The sequence below is a fragment of the Bactrocera oleae genome, chromosome 5 (assembly GCF_042242935.1).
Source record: "Bactrocera oleae isolate idBacOlea1 chromosome 5, idBacOlea1, whole genome shotgun sequence".
NCBI classification, from domain to species: Eukaryota; Metazoa; Arthropoda; class Insecta; order Diptera; family Tephritidae; genus Bactrocera; species Bactrocera oleae.
The window spans coordinates 37,703,837-37,727,383 of NC_091539.1; the positions used below are offsets into that span (position 1 = coordinate 37,703,837).

Consider the following 23,547-nt stretch of genomic DNA (forward strand, 5'->3'; position numbering starts at 1 on the left):
TACCCCTCTAAAAATGGTTGTTAACCAGTTTATTGCGTCACTCTCCATTATATGTTCCCCTATGAGATTCTCGGAACTATCTTGGAAGTGAGTATCCATTAGTAGGTCTAGAGTCTTTCTACTGGATACCGTCCAGCTGTGATCTGGCTTTTGAACGTATCCGATGCTATGTTTCGACTGTGTCATTATCTTTCTCAGTCGAGACGCTTCTGCCATATTCTCGATGTCATTACAAAAAGATTTCCACGAATTTTTTTTTGCTTTTCTTACCTCCTTTTTGTATGTCCGTAGGTGGTTATGATAGTTATCCCACTCTATATCTTTTTGGGATAATTTGGCAAAATTGAATTGCTTCCTGCAATTTTTCTGCATGTGCTTAAGTATGGGAGACCACCAAGGAGGTCTAATTCTTCCCCTACTGAACGTTAATGGACAAGCTACCTCTAGTGCTTGACGACAAGAATCTGTGAATTGTTTAACGAGGATGTCCTCTTTCTTTTCCGGTTGAAATGGTGGAATCATAGGAATACGCTTTTTTAGCTCCTGCATGTACATCTGCCAGTTCGTTTTCCTATGATTCCTAAATTTCTCTTCCCTAACTACATTTTCTTCAATTATACACTCAATGTAGCGTGATCTGTGTTGTTTTGTCCACCAGTTCTTCCGATACCAGTGTTATATCTAATACTCCCTGTCGGTTTCTGGTTATAAATATTGGCGTACTACCTTTGTTACATAACAAAAGCTTATTTCCTATTAAATAATTAAATAGCAACTCACCCCTTTCATTAATATTCGTGCTTCCCCATAGTGTGTAGCATGATGCCAGCCGGTATTTCTTCTCACCCGTCTCCCAGCTTACTACTGTAGTGTCGTTACTACTGTAACTGTGTAATAAAAAGACATTAAGCTTTTTTCTAGCCAATATATGTCCTAGGCTTATCTACACAACTATTCGCGTATAAACTATATCCCGGTGTCCTCAGACCGCAAATACGCCCTCCATTAACCCATGGCACCTGAATGAGGACGAAGTCAGGCCATTCTTCTGCCATGCGGTTAACTAGGGCTAAAGACGCTAGTTTGCTGTGGTGTAGATTAATTTGGAGAAGACGCATTAGTTATTGTCTTCTCCGCATCATCATGAGAGTCGCTTAAAAGCTCACTCTCAGTGTAAAGTTGAGAGAGTCTGTCCGCAAGCTCAGACCCCGAAGTACACTCACCTTTATCTGTGTTCTCTGCGTCGCTCGAGGACTCCACTGGATCTTCCTCGACTTCGCACTCCGATTCCGATGCCAAGTTTTCTCCTGCATCGGCGTCTGACTTGTAGGTCATGACCTTCACTTTTGTGAATCCGTAGTTGATCTCTCCGCCACTTTTCGCTAGCGGTTCTACGGATTCTTTTGTTAGAAGCAACAGAATCTGCATTACGGCTCGTTTCGTCTCCACACCAGATTCGATGTGGGGTCGTCAAAGGCCTTGACGAATCTCCATCCGCCAGTTGGCAGATTAGGGTTGCAGGCTCTTATGAGCTGCATTATTTGGTCCGGCTGCGATGGTGTAGCCGGGATCCATACCCTTGCCCTCGGTCGGGATGGGATGTATTTTCTGTCTACCGCTACTAACTTGGCACCGGGGTAGACCTCCCCCACCTTAGCTATTGCTGCCTTATATAGCTGGACCGATCTCTCGTCGTCAAATGCTATCATCTTAATCTGCCCTTGATACCATCCGGCATCCGCACATGACGGGGGTGGACCTGGATTGCTTAGTAGCACTTCCAAAGCCACATTCGTCAGTGCGGCTTGTACCCATTTCCATTGGGCTCTGGGGATTTTTCCTTCGGGGTCACCCTCATCCAGCACCCCAATGACAATGCGGTTCCGGGCCACATCAGCAAAAGATCTTGCGGGCGTCACGCCCTTAGTTTGCGGTCTCTTATCTGACGGCTTAGCTTCTTCAGCTGACCTTTGTCTTTTAGCTGCTACTACCGGCGCTTCTAGCTTGAAGTTAGGTAGAACAGCTCTCGCGCAATCAATGGATTCCTGGAGCTCCTTTGTGAGCTCCTCATTGGTTGGCGGTTGCAACTCCACCTTCTTCAGCGCGGCGCCTCTCTGCATACTTCGCTTTTGCTGGGTCGTCAATCTTAAATGAAGGTCATTCTCTGTCTGACCCACTACTGGCAGCATCGCTATTGGCATCTCCCTCCTTCTCCTGCTTCGCTGCCAAGCCTTGGCTACAGGGGTTGGTATGGGCTTCCTCCAGCGCTGCTGCTTTCTTGGCGCCAGTCTTGGCTTCTGCCACTTAATATTTGCCTTTGCTCCAGGACCAAGCTTCGCTCCTGTCCTCGCTTTGGCTGTTGTCGAGCTCGTGCCAAACGCTGCTCTCCTCTGGGACCAACTCGCTTCCTCCGGTCTTTTTGAAGGAGGTCTGGACTCCTTTTTGTTTTTGTTGTTTTTATTTGTAATGTTTTGGCTCATAATTTTGGACCCATGAGTGTAGGGGAAAGTATGTCCACTTGCGCATAGCCCCCGCTACGCAAGTAAGGCTATCTTATTACGGAGGACGCCAGGTATCCGTAAGTTCCGTGCGAGACTGGGCTATTTAAGGGCCCCCAGACAGGTTGATCTTCGGCACGGGTCGCATGACACCTTGATCGAGTCCTTTATATACCTCCTACCCTGGTAAGACCTCCTATCTGGATGCTGCACTATTGAAGAGTACCGAACACTCAGATAGGAAGCCTGACCTTAGCTAGATACCTCACTTCTACAACAGGGGCGAACTGCTGCCAGCTCGCCCTTGCCCACGTCGTGAACCTGTAGTATCTATTCCCAGTCGGCACCCTCGTGGAGGGTTCAGCGGAAAATTTTGCCAAGCATATTTTTTTGAGTTTTAATTTTTAGTATAACTTGCGTTTTTATATTAATAAAGTTTTCATTTAATTTAAATAATTCACATTCTAAATTTAATATTGGTTCTGTTTTTTATGAACAATACTTAGTACTAATTTAATACTTTTTTCATAATAATTCAATAAGGCGACAAATCGATTCGATAAAAATTCAATGTTAAATCAATATTATTTCCATATTAATATGATGAATATCAAAATAAGGTTTTTCTACATTGAAATAAGAATTTTCAACATTAATAGACTTTCGTTAATGTTTCTTATTAAATCAATATCGTTTTTATTGATTTTAGGTTGATCTTTCTGATTACGGACTGTAGACGAACACCGCAGGTTTTGGAACACTAGTACATCTGGCACGCGACAAAAGTTCTGTAGACTAGTCTTGATAGCTGACAGACCAAAAAAGAAATCATCACAAGGCCACTATATACTTCTAAGATCCTAGCTTCAATATCAGCTGAATACAGGGGGTGTGCAGAGCATGATGAGATACTAAAACCTTCATCGTCCATCTTGGACCATCGGGAATAGCTGAGAATAGTTAAAGTTATTTTTAATAAATAACAAATAATATTATATAGAAAATAGATGTAGTTTTTCTTCGTGTTCTCAACTTGCACGTCGTAGAATAATATGATTAAATAACATTCTATAAAGTGGGCAGGCTTGAGTTTCATGGATACTATTTACTTAGTTTTGAATAGAGTACGCTTTTTGAGTATACCAACTTACTTCGAGTGCTAAGAAACATGTTGGTGGGAATTAATTCGTCTCATCATTCAAATGATTTTGACTGTTTGCAAAATCGTGGTAAAAATTTTTACGCCAAGAAGAATAAATTATATATCTTATAACTGGAAAAAATTATACTCAAAAGAGCATTTGCGAAAATATGATTTCAGTAACGTCAGGTTTCAGAACAAAAAAATGTATATCAAACTGTATGGAAAGCAGCCTTATTCAGTTATCCAGCCCATATCCTTCTCTTAGAGCAAGGTTAATAAGCTCGTTATAAAAAGAACTGAACCAAAATAATATCTGCGCACCGTTAAAACAACCGGTTACTCCAATATTTGAGTATACGAGTATTGCCTAACTGTTCAATATTTTTGGGAAATTTTCTTTCATCTACCAATCGGCTTCAGCTATATGCCGTCTTCGAATAGCCACTTCTCTGCTCGCTATCTTTGCGCGCTGCTCTCTTGTCACAAAATTTACATGAAAAGCAAAAAAAAAAAATGAAAGAATTGAATTGATACAAAAGGGTATGCGAATACCACTTTAAAGTAGTAAACTTCTTCATTTGATGAAATATCTTCAAGAAATTTGGCATAGATTATTTTCTAAGGCAACGCTATAATATAAAAAGAAATTGTTTAGAACGGACAATTATAGCATGTAGCTTGCAAAAAAACTGAATTAGAGTCAATTTATTATTCAAGACAATAGGCGATCTCTATAAATCTCCAAAAAAATTGTTCACTTTGAGTCACTATATATCATATAGCCGTCATAGACCGGCCGATCAAAATCAAGTCTTTGTAAGAAAGCTTTTGTAATTGTGAAGGATATTAAGCTTCAATGCAACCGAAGTTAACATGTTTTTGTTTTGTTTTTTAGTGATTTTCAAAAATTTAGACTACAAATAAAATATATATTTATTTATGGAACACGAAAGGTTCGAAGTTAAGAGGTCAAAATAAAGAATTTTTATGCAGAAAAGGCAGTGTATAAAATTCTTAGACTTAATCGTAATCAAATAGGTATAATATTCCCCTCCGTTTTCTTAGATAATGGAGTTGGCTTGCCTTAATTACTTTACTTTCTACTTAGAAGCACACAATTTGGCAGCTGCACTTGTTAAATTCATATCGGCCTTTTTTGACTGTCTTACACAACAAAACAAAACTTGAGAGAAATATTAGATATGAGTGCGGTGGAAGGATTTTTTCGGAGTCACTATGCTGCATTTTAACCACAATGAAAGAAAAAAAGAGTAAAAACTTTCTCAATACAATCATCTAAAATCGGAATCTCAAAATTTATTCATAAATTGTAAATCTAAAATAAAGTCACATTAAAGTAAAATAATCTTAAAATATATTTACCATACGTTTTTAAGATTAAGTTCTGAAACATTTTGCTTTAAATAAATAATTTACACCCTCTTTTACAACTCTAGAGGTCAAAATAAACACGAAACGCTATGTTATTCACAGATAACGGTACAAATAATAATCCTTTAATTAACTACTGAAACACTGTAACCACAATTGCATGAGTGCAAACGCACGAATTGCTCTTTGAAATGCTTACAAAAAGAATTTGAGAGCTTTTCTTCCAAAAAATTAAGCAGCTTTCGCTTATCTCATTCCATTCCATTGGCATTGCATAGCTATCACGCTGCTTAAAAACTTTTTAATACATTAAACAAGTGGCCAACCACTTGAACCTACTTATGCTTATACACTTTTAAGTACGTAAGTGCGTAAGTACGATACCTCCGTAGAATGTAAACCTATTTACCAACACCACAACAGCATACTTTCGCATGCACTTTATATTTATCCCTACCTCATCCTACCATTCCATGCGCTTTGTGGCGGCCCTTTCATATTTCGGATTTTGCCCGTAAGCGAATTTTCGGCCTTTCATACGGCAACTCTCCAAGTTTCGTTATTTACAAAAGCATATTAAATATATATTTATATATGTGAGGTTTGTGTTTGTTTTTGTTTACTTTTGCTTCATTATTTCAGCACAACTAACTTTTCGGACGTAATCTGAAATGTTTGAAATTTCTGATTTATTGAAATTTCCTAGGGAACTTACACAAATTTGCGTCAGCGCTCGGCTATGGCATTATGAAGGCAAATCGCATTCGACACATGTCTATGAAAAGTAAACAGCAGCAGCACAACAACTCTAATAACAACAGCATGTGCAATATGAGCAACAGTAACAATATCTCGAGAAGCTGCTAGATATGTATAAGAAGGGTCTTAACGGCGAAGCCTTAGCTGTCTACCTGCACTGGTTGAGCTTCACTCCTTCCGACTTCCTCGGTAATAGAAACGCTTAAGCGTCGGCCACTAAACATTATTCCCGCTGCAGGCGTAAATACATACATATTAAGACACCACTCAGCTGCTCAAGTGCGCTTTTGCTTTGCTAAGCAGTCAACCGACAGACAGACAGGCAGCCAAGCAGACAGCAAGTAGTCAGCTAACTGGCATCCCTGAAGACGAGCCAATAAGCGACTTTGCTACTAAGCATTGTAGCAACTTACAAATACATATGTATGTATATGCATACTCGTATCTATGTTTATAAATATATTATATATACATATTTGTATAAATGTATGTGTGAGTAAGTTTACATAATATTGTGCAAGATCTGAGATATATTTGATTTGCATTTGCTGCAGCAATATTCACTCGATATGCCAATAATATATTAATGCAGGCGAAACGCTCAATTTCAGTTTCATCGGATAATGTATGTATGTAAAGTGGAGCATTGAGCGTTGTGGGATTTATTTTGACTACAATGTGTACAACTTGCCTGCAGTTATAGTTTAATAAGGAAGCATGTTCAGATACAACATTTTAAATATATATTTGTATATGCGTATATAAAGCGTATACAAATATGCTCATCCATATAAGTATATACACATACATACAAACATATTTGCATACTATAACGGACATTCTTCTGTTTGTTCTCTTCAGTTGCTCTGCAGTTACTCAGTGACCGATTTCGACTAAGTTCGGTGAGTAATATTATATTATCCAGACATTCGTCCATTACGGTGTGAAAATGAAATGAAATGAGACAAAAATCACTTCCCATATATCAACAATTTCAAAATCCATCTGATTCTTTTCCTTTCCAGTACGAAAATCAAGAACAAATCGATGTATCCTGATAAATTTTGCATAAATAGTGCCCTTAAGATATTTCATCTTACATTGAAAAAATTGTCGAAATCGGACTATAACTTTTTGAGAATTCAGACGCCAAATATGTGGACCCTAGTGCGCATGACTGAATATTGGTCAATTAATATTATTGAATTTTGGAAAGAATCCTTTCCTGATAATAATATGGCTATATATCAAAAATGAGTTGAATCGGATTAATACTTCCCGTAGCCCCCATATACTTATTAGAAAGATTTTCGAACTTCCAATTGACTTATATATATTATATATCGGCCAATATGTGAGTTATCTTAATGAAATTTAGTAAGGGTGTTTTTCTAATAAAAGTGTATATTTGTGGCTGAAATGGATGAAATCGGGCAAAACTTGCCATAGCCCCCGGCTTAATGAAACTCAGAGAACATCTTTTTCTGTTAATAGTATGTGGCAATGCCAAAAATAGATAAAATCGGGTCAATACTGCCCCTATCTCTCTATATATACCTAATATAAAATTTTCAAACTTCTGGTTGGCTTTATATCGGTTAATATGTTATATGTATAACTTAGGAAAATTAACTGAGTACTTAATATAGTATTGAATTATAATATTAATGCTGAAAAGAAGGAGAGAGCGGCAACTAATTTTAGTATTATGCTCTCGAAGCAGAACATTACCTCCTCCAAAAACACAAGCACTGTTAAAACAAGTAAGGAAGCGCTAAGTTCGGGTGTAACCGAACTTTTTATGCACTTGCAACTTGCAAGGATTAAAGCCAGCTAAATATCTTCAGGAGTTGGCAAACCTTTTTATTAAAAAATATTGCGAAAGAATCCAATATTCATTATTCGACGAAACCCTAAATGAATTACAATCAAATTTGGTATTTTATTAAGTTATAGTGTATGTATATAGGTCATAGACTCACTTAGTTTTATTGTTACATATTACTGCCCTTCAGCTAAAATTATATTAAAAACATCTTCGAATGTGATATATGTGAACGGAACTGGAGTGGCTAAAATTAATATATTGATATGATGATATGATGTGGAAAACGTTAACCAGAGGATGGGAACTCATTTTATAAGGGATATGAGGTTTATACGTAGGTTTACACCTAATCCTTACATATTCAGCGATAAATCATTAATATAATTTTATAATTTCCAAGAAAACTTGTTCACTTGTACTGTACTAAAATATCACACATCAGCCTAAACGGTTTAAAGTCAGCTGGAAAGTTGAAAATCACTATACAGAGTATATTGGAGGCTGAAAAAGGTCTGAGCTTGTTGTATTAACCGTTAGCAATTTTATAAATAAATAACTCACGCACTGACCAACGAAATCGGCATAAGGTTTGTTAGAAAAACAAAAATCATTATATTTACCTACACAAGTCTCTAAAGTCCTTTTGATGAATGAAGGTAGTCTAATGATAAGCTGCGCTAATTTAGTCATGCCTGTCTGTATATGAGCGAACTTTTCCCTCCGTTTTTGAGTTATCGTACGCACTTAGCCTATTTATTTTGCGTCTAGTCATTATAGATAGCACTTTATTTAATATTTTTCCAATTTTTTCAATCCGCTACTGAACTAACCTTCAAAGTCTTAATTCTAATAACCGAATGTATGTACTAGCGTGAAAGCTAAAATCCTAGTTTACGCAAAGCGGTATCTCTTTTATTCCAAAAGTTTAGAAAAGGTGAAAAATGTATTGATACGCCAAAGAAATAATATATATATTAATATATAATAGGGAGGAGCGAAAAAAAAATTGTTTGAGGGTAAAATCTGTAGATTATAAAAAAAAAATTTTTGGACAAAAAAATAAACTTTTTGTGGGATGAGCCACAATATAATATTATATACGACAATATAACATGGCAACACCATGTCAGCAAGTCAGCTGATCCTGGCTTACAAGGAACGCTGAAACGAATACGACACAAAACGGAACAGCGAATACATAGTCAACAGTTAGGCTCGAGGACGCCTGCTGTTATTATAAAAGACTATACAACACGGTTAACGGCCTCTTCTCCTGCTGGCAGCCACCGCGTGCGCATCGTACCTGCACATCAATCACCACATTTTTTGAACCTAGAATCGGCCCACTCAGTTTAAAAGTAAATTTCGAGTTACCACGCCCACTTTAAAAAAAAATCTAAATTGCAGATGCCCCTCCCTAATGTGATTCTGTATACAGTCTTGTATCTTATTGTGGAGCTTAGTTATGGCAATTTATTTGTTTTTGATTAATCGCGTTTTGTGGGCCTGGCAGTGGTCCGATTACACTGCAATACCTGACGGTACCAAGAAACATATGTATCAAGTTTCATAAAGATATATCAATTTTTACTCCAGTTACATCTTGCACAGACGGACCAACAGACAGTCACCCGGATTTCAACTCGTCTCTTCATCCTGATCATTTATATATACATGACTCTATATCTAACTCGATTAGTTTTAGGTGATACAAACAACCGTTAGGTGAACTATTATCCACTGTAGCAAAATGTTGCGAGTGTTTAAAAATTTAGTCAACTTTAGGCGGCTAAAGGAGGAAGATTATAATGAGATTCATGTAAATTTCTTAAGAAGAAAGTAGAAAATTTATGTAAGTGCCTTATGCAAAACTGTACATAAACTATCTGAAACAAATGTTTAATATAATTTAGAACGTAGACACAATGTATAATCAAGTATCACAGTTGAACACTAACTAACGATTTAAGCTTCAAGAAGTTTAAAGTCGCACGGAATTATGACAAATACTGGTCTTTATTATATTCGTGTTTGAAAAATAAGGAAAATTGAGAAGTAAAAATTGACTTTTTAACTGGGTAGAGTTATCTCTATTATATACATTTGAAAAGACGTTTTCTGGAGTTTGGATCCATCGCTTCACGAAATTGCGATAATTAATGAATACTCTAGTCAACGAGGGGAGAAGTAAGTTGAAAATTTTTAAGATTTAACAACGAAAAGAATCTATATCACAAGTAGTTGAGTTGAGCTCATCTTAGTAAAAAAAATTGAGAGTCAACAAAGTGCGATATAGTAGCAAAGTTCTTAAAAACATAAAATTTCACGTAACGTGATTTCACTTTTGCTGAAATATTGAATCTCATCTAATGGGAATCGTTTCTTCGTCATTTTACTGTCTATCGCCCATGGAGTCATTTAATAACAGCATAAATATGAAAAGAAATCGCTTTTCTGTGACATGTGTTCGAATATTTCCTTTCATCGTTTTTACTAACACATTGACATTCAAATCAAAACAAGTTATACGAGTAGCATATGAAGTGTACACATAAATAATTCCTATTCCAATGAGAACGCAAAGATATATTTCATTGGAAGAAATGGAAAATTGTACATACATATACCATATAAATATATGAGAATCCCTTTAAAGTGAACTATTAAACTAGCACAATTCTTGTGAAACCGGAATGGAACGGAAAGCTTCGATTTATCAAGAATAATAATATATATTCGGAAAATTTCGAGATATCAATAATATTCCCCATGATAATATGGTAGTTAGGCAAGAAATTCTGCCAAATCTGTCAGCAGGAAATTTCGGCATTGTTGCCCTAAATGTAGGCAACAAAAGTTATGGTATAGTGTATTGTCAACAAATAGGCGCAATGTATTGTATTATAAATTATTGACACTCGGATAATTGCTATTGCCTGTTAAGTGATAATCGTTACCCTTTTGCTATTATGAATATACAATTAAATAATTTAGCTAACGTTAAAATTACCGACTAATCGTATTTAAGGACAGTTAATACTTAAACACGACTCATTATAGAAGACAGTGTCTAAGTTTAAGTCCGCTTCGTAAAATTTCAATAAACACTTGTAGTGCAAAGAAAATAAAAAAGTCGATTCTAGTCTGGAAGTTTTTTGGACCACCTTGAGAACATATTAGTTCCCACAAGCAATTGAAAGTGGTATATAGATCTTCACGCGATCATATGCAAGAGTTGATTTTGACATCGATTTTCGAGAATTCTCTTTTGCATGAATATGAATCTAAGTAAAAATGAGATCTAGAATATTCCATACTATATCCTTAGATATATTTTCGAGATTCAATTTTATCTGAAACCATTACTTTCCATTCCAAAAGGCTTAATATTATAATATATCATACCTAGAACAATAAATATCTTTATCCTCAGTTTCGAAAAACTCGATTTGACTCACCTCAGCAAGCTAAATATGCCTTTGGAATTTTTTACATTTATCTTATGTATTCGCCTTTTCCTGCCCAAATAATTGCATAGGATCGACTAGATTGAAAAGCTCAATTTGCATATGGCAACCAACACCCGGGAAATTTCCTTGTTCTTCTCACGCGCTGACTCCCACATGGGGATAGTGCTCGTATCTATTTCCATACATCAAGTACGAATATCAGAATGTGCAAATAGTATTGCTCAGTTTTCCATAAGATAACTAACTGCATATGTGCGAGTGTGTGTTGATGTTGATGTCGATTTCAACTGAGCATATTTCCATTCCCAATGCTTATCAGTTTCATGCGATTTCTTTGCATTCTTTGCAGTTTCATGCGAAATATCATTGAATTGTGAAAAACCTCTGAATTATGTATGAATGCATGCAAAAGGCAAAAAGTAAGAAACTTCTGCCGACTGACATTGGTATATTGAATTTGTGGGACACGAAAGCTTGCGATTTTTTAAGTCAACCGAGGGAAAGGAGCAAAAATAAATATGTCATATTAAGCTAGGTATTGAGAGCACTCGCATTAAAGTATAATTTAAATTTACAACGAAATGGAAGCACTTAAAATATGATCTTGAACAAAGAAAACTCTAATTGGCAGATACGTTGAAGAAAATTTTATTTTAATCGATCGCTTGTTAAACGATCTACCCCAATTCAATCGGACTCACTCAACTAATAGCGGATTAAACCAAAGTTTTTAATTCTAAAATGAGTTATGATACATCAAATGTATCCCTTTAATATCGGTCCCATATATTGAGTGATGCTTAGATCTTAAGAAAAAAATAAATTGCGCAATGAATACGCAATCAGGAGAAACAATGATGCCATTTTCTTTAATCATATATTGAATTTGCAAAGAAAAGGAGGATGGAAGAAAATAGAAAGAGAAGTAAGGAGTAAAAAATAAATGAAAGATTATATACTCAATCAGAAGAAAGAAGAATTCTTTTAATAAGTTTAGATAATTAGAGCATATTAAAAATCTTACTAAGATAAGATTGGCCTTTCAACGAACTTTTAAGGAAAAAATTAATTTACGAAAAAAATATTGAAAAATAATGTGCACACTCTTCTCGCTCCTTATTAATCGATACGCAATTAAACTTTTTTTGGATCATATCGCTACCTACAGCGTAGGGATATTGAGCATAAAGGATGTTAAGCAAAGTATGAAAAAGTATACATCTAAACTAAATATCTTGTTGAATTAGTCAATTAGCTCAGACAACTAATTCGTTGTTCAAATTTACTCAATTAAGTTTAACAACTAGTACTTATCAGTTATAAAGCTTAAACATTTAGTACTTATCAGTTATACAGAATATAATTTAATTTCGTTTGTTAAAACTTTCTTGTGAATAAAATCGACAAACACATAGCATCAAATTTTATTGGTTCAAGATAAATGCTGACCTTTTCCGGTCTATATAATGGGGTATTAATTAATATTGCTTTGTATGACAATTATTTCAAACAACACAACAAAAATTTAGATTTCTGTCGTTTATTTTGCTGATAGTTCGTAAAACAGGTGCTTTTCGTTCAAACTGAACACACTACACAGAGTTGTATGGATTTTTTTGTATAAATTTATTGTGCATTAAATACTAATTGGTCAATTAGTTAATAATAACAGTTGAATCGCTGTACTAACCTCGTTGGTCAAATTATGAGTTTAAAAACCCAGACTAGCTTAGATAATAAGTTTGAGGATATACATTATACTTGTATATACGGAATTCATGAGTTTGTATATTGCTGGAAAAAAGAAGAAATAAAGAATTTGGCCTTTTCGAAACACTTTTATTTACGATTAATCGATTTTTTGCCAAAAAAAAGAGAAACGCTTAGAAGTTTAATGTCAAAATCTTGCTCTTATTTGAAATATTCGTGTTATCAAACTCAAGACATGAGTACTCGCTCTCTAATTACTTAACACATAAGAGTGAAAACAAAAACACCGCTGATTTGGATTTGGAAGTAATTAATTAAATTATTAACCAATAGTTAAGTTGTAAACACCTTATAAAAGTTATCTCAACGAAAGGAATCACTAGTAAAATAAGCTTGTACGATTTTATTTTAATAATTAAACCTATCGGAAACCTTACTGCAAACCCAGTATATTTTAGCACATCTTCGGTATCAATCTACACAAAATTTCATTTCATTAAAAATATATTATACAAGTATATGCCATATATATTTCAAATAATTTTCACGTTGTTATTAGTATATCTTTATGGAACTTCAACCACTCACTATGTCAAGTGGTAGTGCCACAACTTAATGCGGTTACTTAACAACTTCCACAACATGCCATATTTTCGACACTAAGTGCATTTACAAATATGTATATACTTATATATATTGACATATACCATTCATGTACCCAGATGACAAAAATCAGTCAATAGTAGATTATGGAGTAAAATTTTTGTATTTGCTCTCATCTCTGTAAAAATGTATGGTTTGCGCCATATTCTATTAAATCTATTAAAGCCTACACAAGTATTATGTAACATAGACACTATTTATGTCATAGGCTATCACAGACAGTACTTGTTGGCACATAAACTAGTACGTTTCATTGCCTTAACTATGCTGCTACTGTTCTCTACTGCAAGAGACTATCGAAAATGGGAAGATAAATTACGATAATACCAAACTTTTTTCGCCGTACAGGACGTTCTTCACCTTCCACGGCCAAAATCACCACTTTTAAATCGTGAAAACCACTTTCAGAACATTCGATTAGCTAGAGCATAATCACTATAAACTTCTACAAAAACTCAATGACTTTCGGCTGAGCATATTAAAGTAGTGAAGAAGACGATTGGAAGCGAGTCGGTTTTCCGATGTCAGCAAGCGCTGGTCAACAAACAGATGTTGTGCGACTGCGAGATCCTTCTGGGCCAGAGTGAACCGCAAATGCAATCTCGCCGCAATTCTTGGTGTCAGAACACTGAGCACTGTTCAATAGGATTACAAGCGATCCCGCTACATATCATGTCGGACGCTCTTTGCCAAAGCAGTATGGAGGAAGGCAAGGTGAAATCCCCCTGTCATTTCATTCTCTATTTGCCAGACTGAGATTGAAATATCTCGATAGACATAATTTTTGCGAACGAACCTATCGAAGTGGCGGGGATTAATAATAACCGTATAAGTAAATTTGTTCAAAACGCCTAGTCAATCCATAAGGATTTGATGAATCACTTTAAGGAGTTTATGAGTAACACAAAGGACAAATGTTTATCAAAGAGAAATCCATCGACATTGGATCAACTCTACGATCTAACCAAACTTAACCTAATGAAGAAGACTTCTCGCAAAAACACTCTTTCAACCACAAAGTTCGACATATTTGAGTGAAAAAAGCATTGCACGACATATACTGCTAAAGACGCACAAAGACAGGAGCTTGTTCGGAATATTGAAACAAAGGATCAAGAATCAAGTAAGGCCAACTCTTGGCAAACCGTACGAATATGTATAGCAGAAGTCACAGTGACACAGCACTATCAACATAAATGCCGTTATCACATCTGCATCTACATCAACCATCAACGGCATTACCATTATCATCATCTCTGGTATCGCCAACATCTTCAACATTCAACAACACGTTGAAATAGAAGAACAAAACAACAACAGCAACATCGATTTGCGGTCAGCCAACGTAGCTGACTGTCAAAAGGGACAAAAGCAACAAAATACTGGCTTTCTCGTTGTAACGGCATTCACATGTGCTAGTATCCTGTGGGGCAACACTGTTTTGTAAGAACTGGTACGATGGTCAAAGTGTTGACTCACTCACCACCTGTGCCGCCTTTAACGATGCCTTTCGCTCGGCTTACTCCAAACATACTTTATGATCCGTTCGTTCAGTCAATGGTCCATTTAGGCAGTTGTGACAGGCCCAGTTAGTTGGTTAGTGGCACATATGCCGCATCACATTTTTGGATGGCAAGCAATAAACGAGTTCCCTTTTAGCTGTCATCTTGGGCACGTGTGACTGTGGACGTGCACTAACAGTGCACAAATACAAGCTTACGAAATGTTCATAAGTTAGTTTAAAGGCGTAGGTTGCAAGTTGCTAAATGACGCTTTACACTTTATACGTGCCTTGTTTAGTATCTACAAGTATATGTGTGTGTTGGCGTTAGTGTACTTGATGGTACGTGCTTCTCTTGCTGAAATATCCTTTAAAAGATGTCATGGCCAACTTAAAGGCTCATCACAACCAACTTTTTATATACGTTTTAGGCTGAATTAGTGGCTCAACAAGGTGGAAAATTGTTGTTGTTTACATATCTTATGGAAATAGCGCTCAATTCAAGAGAAAATTGGTCACGATAAATTATCTTAGTTAGGAGATAACTAACTTTAGCAAGGTAGTTGATATAAACAGTTAGACGAATTCAACAGGTAGACAATATTGTGGCAAAGTCTTCTTCATAGGAACTCCGAAAAATCGTTGGTTAGGTTAGGTTAAGTTAAAAGCTCGAGCTGAAACCTTGAATTTGATCTAAGTACTCTTCGATATTCATCTAATAGATCCTTCAAAATGTACAAAGCGCTTTGAGCCTGCCAAAAATGTGTGTAGGCGGCTAATATACATTTGGGATATTGCACCAGGTTCGCCATAGATATGCTGCCGAGATAATTCTTCCTCAGTTTCTGTCTATTTTGACCTCACCTTCCTCCACACAACTTTGACAATTAGCGTCCGACAAGATTTTCAACCTTACCTCTGACGCCTATAGGTTTCAGTAAGAACTCCTGATTCTCTGAACTTACTATTAGCAAGGATAATTTTTCCGCGATCCTTGCTAAGAGCAAGTTCAGTGGTTCTCCTTCATTCTAATCTAGGTCAGAAGGATCTCGCAGTCTCACAACAACTAGTTGTTCATCCCTGCTTGCTAAACTCACGCGAGGTCCATGGAACCAGCTATTGAACGTTTAGTTTAGCACAACGTAGAGCTAGTTCGTTCCTTCGAGATAAGGGTGCCCTTCCTTATAAGCTCATCAGCTTTGCAGCTTTTAGCAATTTTGCTATATCCAGGCGCCTCAAAACCGCCTAGTAGCTTTATACTATCGGTAGTGAGGACAGATACTACTTTAAAAACTTTGTGTATACAGTAATTTCCCATAAGTTTGTACCACCAAAAAATAACATTAGGGTTATATGGGCCCTAAGCCCTAAAAAATGTATTAGTTGAAAACTCTAAACCTCGACACCGCAAATTGTCCATACTCCTTTATCGAAAATACAACTACTATCACCCCGCATACATAACATTACATACATGTTTTTTTTTTACTTGTAGGTGTTGGGCGAAGAAGTTCTTACCAAAGTTGTCACCATTAAGAATTACTTGCGAAGTAATAAAACAACTTTAAAGTTATCTTTAAGCGACGAACGCTCACAAGAAGCAACTACGGCACTATGTCTATACCTCAACTAAACTAAATATGTCTAACTATCTCAACTCACCAACTACTTATGGTAAATTTCGATAAACTTTTTTACTAGCAAAGAATTCCAGGTCACTAAAATTCATTTAAAGTTTTCCAGCTCGAAATGTTGAATGTCCCACTTTTTGAGGTCAAAATGAAAGCGAGTGACAGGTGTATAGATATAAACATACACATCTACGGATATATAAGAGATTCCACAGTCAGACGTTCTGAAACGCCATTAGTGTTACAAGTATAGAATATGCAAGTAAGGACAGCCACACTGCTAATTTTGGGATAGTATGCGAATATTAATAATAATGTTTCGCGGTTTCCAGACCCAGCGCTGTAATCAACGAAATCGGTTTACACAATCCCATGATCCCCATATATTTATATATTGTTGTTTGTGTTGTTGTATTAGAAATAAAAAGTCTAGTAAAATAAGTAGCACCGACATGGATCAGTAAAACCCCCATAATCTTAAATACCTCAACAATATTTAGTTTAATTTTTGGTAAAGTGATTTGGTACAAAAATTATTTCTTTCGGTCTAGTCTAAATCTACATACATTATATGTATAATGAAAATACCAGTTTTCGTCAGTCTGGTTGATTTTGTAAGATATTTCGGAATTTAACCGAGATATCGTAACGAAACAAGGAGTCTCTATAGCGAAATTTAATTTTTTTTTCACAAAAGTTAGCATCAGTGATCTTTAATTTCGCCTAATTATTTCATATAAAGTAATTTTAGAGCAAACTCATTTACCCCATGTCATATATTTTTAATAAGGAAGCAAAAACTCGTGTAAAAGAAATTTATTAATAACTGGTATTGGATCCTCTTTTCTTTTCATTATGGCTTGCTGCCATCGAGGTATTGAGAAAACTAATTTATTTATTGTTCTGTGATCAATTCTAATCCTTTCTTGGTTAATTGCACTTCTTCCTCTTCTCCTTCTGACTTCAGACACTATCAAACTGCTTTCCATTCTAAAAAACAGCTTGAGAAAGAAATATCCAAACATTCTTAATAAGCTTGAGATCTAGACTTCAAGCGGGACATTCCAAGACGGGTACATTTTGTGATCGCAAATATTTCGATGTTGCTTTTGATGAATGAACTGCTGCATTATCGTGCTTGAATATTCAATTTTCCTTATTACCAAAGACTTAAGTACTTCGTACAGAAGCGCGATGCATTTTTAGCTTTTCATTTTCGTTAAAATATAGAAAATTTAACTGATCCACCACCAAAATTACGCAAGAATCTTAATCAAGGTCCAAGTTCGAGTGTAACCCAACATTTCATAGTCTTGCAACTTGCCTGGATCAAAGAATGTAAAAATCTTCAGGTGTTATCAAAACTTTATTTTTTAAAAATATTGCGAAAAAACTAAACATTCATTATTCGACGAAATCGTGAATGGATTACAATAAAATTTTATGCGTTATTACGAAAAATTATAGGGCAGATATAGATCGTTTAATTCTATTGCCATATTTTACTTTGTGTGAGCTAAAATTTTATTAAAATCATCTTTAAATGGGAAATATGTGCTATAAGGTCAATCGAAGAGGCTATATTTAATTTATTGAGGGGTTGTCGAAAACGTTAACCAGAGGATCGATATTTTTTATATTAAGGATATGAGATTAAGACCAATTTTTTTCATACTCAGTGGTGGCTTACCACATACATAATTTTTAATAAAACTATTCCATTTATTAATGGAAAGTGAATGAATCAGATGGAATTTAAAATAGTGTTAGGAAAGTAGGAGTCGTTGTAATCCGATTTCGCACTGGAACATAGAAATATTAAGGTAACAATACATACCAAATTTGGTCGATATTGATCTAGTAGATCGTGAAATATTATTTTTCACCCAAGTGAGGGCGGTGCATCGTTTTATTTTGACCCCGGCTCCTATAAAGCATTTTCACACAATCTCAGGTGTAAAATATAATGTCTCTGGCGAATTTATTTATTGATTTATCGCGCTTTAAGTAGTTTTTAACAGAACCGTTATATGAGGATATCAGTACGTTCAAAATATTACTGTCAATAAAATATATTTTATAAAATAGATATGTTACAATAATTTAAGTACTTCCGTTTGTAAAGCACAAAAATTTTATTGATTATTGCTCGCATTGTGGCTTTCACGAGTATCCTCAAACAGTGTTGTAAAAAGTAAGACAACCAATAAACTCCGCTGCCACAAATGCATCAACGCGTGTGCGGCACAAGTACCCACGAAACACACACATATAAACAAATATAAATATGTGCAGATTGGTGAGAGCATAGCAAAATAGCTACAACGAAATGCTTTTAAGGAATTTCGCCGATGCCAATCCAACAACTGCTGCCAATATTCCTTTTATTTCGAGTACGTTAGCGCTCACTCATATCCGGCGCTGCCATATTAACAATTTCAAAATTTATATTAATCAACCGAATTATTTGACATAATAAATTACAATGTTTTCCTTTAAAATTAAATTTAATTAAAACAAAATGTGACACCTTTAATAATATTTTTTTTTTGTTTTAAACAACTGGTACTTGTCGAGGTAAATATCGTGATGCTATTGTATCTATGATTAATTTAATTAATATATAATAATTATTGCTATATTTTTTTGCTGTGGAAAATTTCCATTTCTGAAATAAAATATTCTGGCATCACTATCATCCTTTATATAAATATACAGAAACAAGTTTGGGTAATTGTGTTTGCTTTGCAACGATAATTGCCACTAGCCGATGCACGAATACCGTTCTCCAATTGTGCGTTACTGTAACGATACGAATGTACCACATATGAAGCATACGAAGTAGAACATGCATGGCTATATACAAGTATTGTACATATGTGACTGCATTTCCAATATATACCAACAGCTGATATAATGCGTGAGTCCTTCAAGTTTATGATTAATTGGTGGTATTGTATGAGCACCACAGCTAAAGTATGGATTTGCTGTCAGAAAGCTTGCTATCAGTGTAGTAATGGGCTACATTGAAGCATCCAATATCTCCTTCTCTCTCTACTAAACTCAGCTGGCATCGCCTATATAAAAGCTTTGACACGTCCTATAACACATTACGAAAGAGCTTAAAAATATATGGAAAGCAACTAGATACTCAGGCAAAAGTAAATAAGTGCTTCCGTAACTACTTTACCTTGGTTTCTATTCGTAGCAAAAACGAAGCGAGAATTATATTATATATAAGTAGTACTCACTGGAAAACATTCAAAGAGTATTGTAATTGCAATGTAAATAAGACAAGGATTGCTAAACTATGAAGTTACTAACCAAAAAAATAGGACACGAAGTACGCAAAAAATGTATTTATAAACTTGGAATTACCATTTTTATAATTAACAAATCCAGTATTTAGAATTAAAAACTTCATATTTATTTTGGAATTAAAATTAGTTGCTATATTTTTTAATACGGTATTTGGGATTAGAAATTTAAAAATTATTTTCAATTAAGATTTACGGGTATGCGGATTTACGGATTTGCTAACCCATAAGCTTGTTTAAGCAAAAACATAAAATAGAGATTAGCTTTGTGTTCTTATGAAATAGTGGTAAAGTTATTACAAAAATTTTGAACCATTTTTTCAGAAACAAATTTTTTCCAGAAAAGTACGTGTAACAATTTATTGCAAATATCCAAAGTGTTTTTCCAACTGTGGTATTGTGTTAGAAAACAAATAAGTATTTACAATAAGAATCCAAACACCCTGTAACTCCACTCTCCTGTTGACAGTATTTGAAATCTTATTCATTGTTGAGCTTCAATGCCAATAAAATTAACGAAGAGCAACGAATGACGAACCACAAAAAAACAAAAAAAAACGGACGCCACAAAAAATAGTTTGGTGCCTTCTTTGAAAATAAACATACATTATTTAATTTATTTTTATAAATTTAATGTATCACTTTGCATTAACAATTTTATCATAAGTGAAATAAAACGATTTTAGCTTTAAATCCACTGTCGACATAACTTTATTTTATTATTGCACTTAACTTTTATACATTTACACTTGAAATTTTCACACATTTTATCATTCATCAAACTACTTTTCACTTTATTTTCACTATAAATTGCTTTTACAAATCTACACAACACCAAATATTGCTATTTACTTATTTTACCAATGCATTTACTATTATTTTCCATTTCGATCGCGAAATGGTCCGACATTTCACCGCTGATCAACCGCAAATGATAAATTCTTATTGAGACTGAGCTAATTTTTATTGAGTAAATTAATTTCCGCACACCAAGAGGAGTGTTGTCGCCGTTGTAGTGGGAGTATGGGGAGTGCATTTGTTTTTCCTACGCACATAATCTACTCCTCCGTGAACACTGAGGAGAAAAAATTACAAGAACTATGCCGCAAAGCAAAGGGGTAAGGCAGTCGTGCATGAATCACGGTTGTTATTTATTCCCCTTGATACATTCATTTGTCAACCAATTTTATAAACTACCAACACATTTGACGATTAAGGTGATCAAAACCACTAAACTGACGGCATTAACCTTTTGGATAACAATAAATAATAAATATAAATCTGTAAAATTAAATTAACTATTATGGTATAAGAACTTTCATTAAAACAAAAAATAATTCTATGAACGAAAAAACCTATCGTTTGGAGTTTTTTCAGTTAATAAATACTCTGCATCACAATATTCAAATGCGAAAATTTAAATGGCACTGAATTGTATATTACTGCAAAGAAAATATGATTTTAAACCGTTGCAAAATTATTTAAAATATAAAATAAGTAAAGTAATTGTATTTATTTTACATTTTTAAAGTATTCTTTATTGATATGTGAACAAGAGCATACAAACTGATTATGTCAGAAACCCCTTAAAATATATTTATATATAAATGATCAGCGTGACGAGCAGAGTTGATTTAGGCATGTCCGCCTGTTTTTATGTACGCGAACTAGTCCCTCAGTTTGGAGATATCGCTCTGAAATTTTGCACACATCATTTTTTCTCCAAGAAGCTAGTCAATTGTCGGAACCGCCGATATCGGACCACTATAGCATATAGCTGCGATACAAACTGCACGATCGGAATCAAGTTCTTGTATGGAAAACTTTTTTATATGACAAGATTTCTTCGCAAAATTTCGCAAAATTATTATCCAAGGCAATGCCACAACATCCGAACAAACTGTGCTCCCATCTATGCGAACTGCACTTTCTTCATAAGGAAGATACATTGCTGGGTTGGAAGGATCACTTAAATTCTGAATGTGGGCAGTAGCTCTCACGTCTGCACCAGGTGCTTCTGATCCTTGGTTAATTACTTAGAGAAATAAATTTCAATTTTCTAATCTAACCTTTATTTGTACATAAAGATAACAGTTAGAAATACATTAAAATCTGATTGAAGGTTAGAAATATATATAAATATTCAATATTTATAAGGAAAATATTATTATATTAATTTAACGGATTCCCGGATCCGATAAAACTGCAAAGTTCGACCTCCAAGTTCCTTACAAAAAAAGAAGCTTCCAAGAATTGTGCACAAACTTCCCACCACAAAAGTATCTGAAGACTACTATTGCCAGGGTAATACAAGACACCCTTGACACCAAAGAACCAAAACAATTAAATTAATTATGCATTGCTAAATGTCGAAAATTGTTAAATAACAACGGAAATAAAAACAAAACGTTGAACACATTTCCGCCTTCACCACCACCACCTAATCAGTGATGATTTCCAAACCATTGCACGTGTCTGCGTTTTCGGGTGGCATCAAATTCATCGCCCGCAGAACTTAATGTTCCAAAGAAAAAAAGTGGAATTAAAAATAGCAGCGAGGCACCCATTTAGTCAGCAATGAGCAGTTTGTATGTTCATCTTGCTGAGAATTTCATCGTTTCTTGCTACATTGCTCCGATTGCTCTATTTCCCCTTTAGCATTATTTCGTTTTGCTTTTGTTTCGTTATTTAAATTGCATTAAGCCGGATAAGCAGCTTGTTTCATCGTTTCACAAGCGGCGCCTTCGCCAGCACCACCAACGCCCGGTCACACAGCATTGGCTTTGGTGAATATTTGCCACAGCGATTTTGGGCTATTAACAGGGCGTCGCACATTGCACGGCTGCTTAGGCACCCCAACAGAAAAATAAAATAAAGCAAAATAGGAAAAATGAAAAAAAACTAAAGCAATAACAATAAAAATATATTTGGCAAACTATAGAAATGCGGGGGTGGAGTATCCAGCAAACGCTACCAAGGACTCATTGCCGCCAATGTCTGTGTTGCTTTTATGAGATCTGCGATCGGCGGTAACTCTCCTCTACCCCTTGATCGTCCCTTCACATGTACTTATCAGCTTATAACTTCATCGCTCTGTTGCCACACGCTTAGCCGCAACCTGAAGGCTATTTTAGAATATGAAACTTCCATTCGCACTCAATAGACAACGGAGTACATTAGTGTTGGTGTTGCTGTTGGGCAACTTTGCCGCAATAAATATTTTACAACTTCGAAATATGCAAATATTTATAGTTTATGTGTTTGCATCTAAACATTTGTTGTTATTGTAACATAGCAAAAATCGCTTGCCAGCGCTGGCTTGACAACGTTAAGTGACTTATTTTGTTGCTGTTATTGTTGTTAGTAAATTGCTTGTTTAAAAATTAGGCAGTGCCTATTGTAGTGGCTTAGCTCCTAAATCTATGCAGTCAATCAAAAGCAATAAGTACGTGACCTAAATACGAAGAACGTGGCTGCTGTTATTTATGTGTTTCTATGTGCAGGCGTTTAGAGATATGTTTTATCCGGCATTTGCCTCGATAAGTTTTTCTTAGTGATTTCTACAATTGATTTTTGATAAGCGCAGCTTGGCGTAGACTGCTTTACGTGTCTCTATATACCTAACATATGTATA

At 35.2% G+C, this 23,547-nt stretch overlaps 1 pseudogene; it reads right to left on the bottom strand.

Moving 5' to 3' along the window:
* Positions 1-1,095: 1,095 nt before the first annotated feature.
* Positions 1,096-23,547, bottom strand: part of LOC138857517 (uncharacterized) — a 31,393-nt pseudogene continuing 8,941 nt past the window's right edge.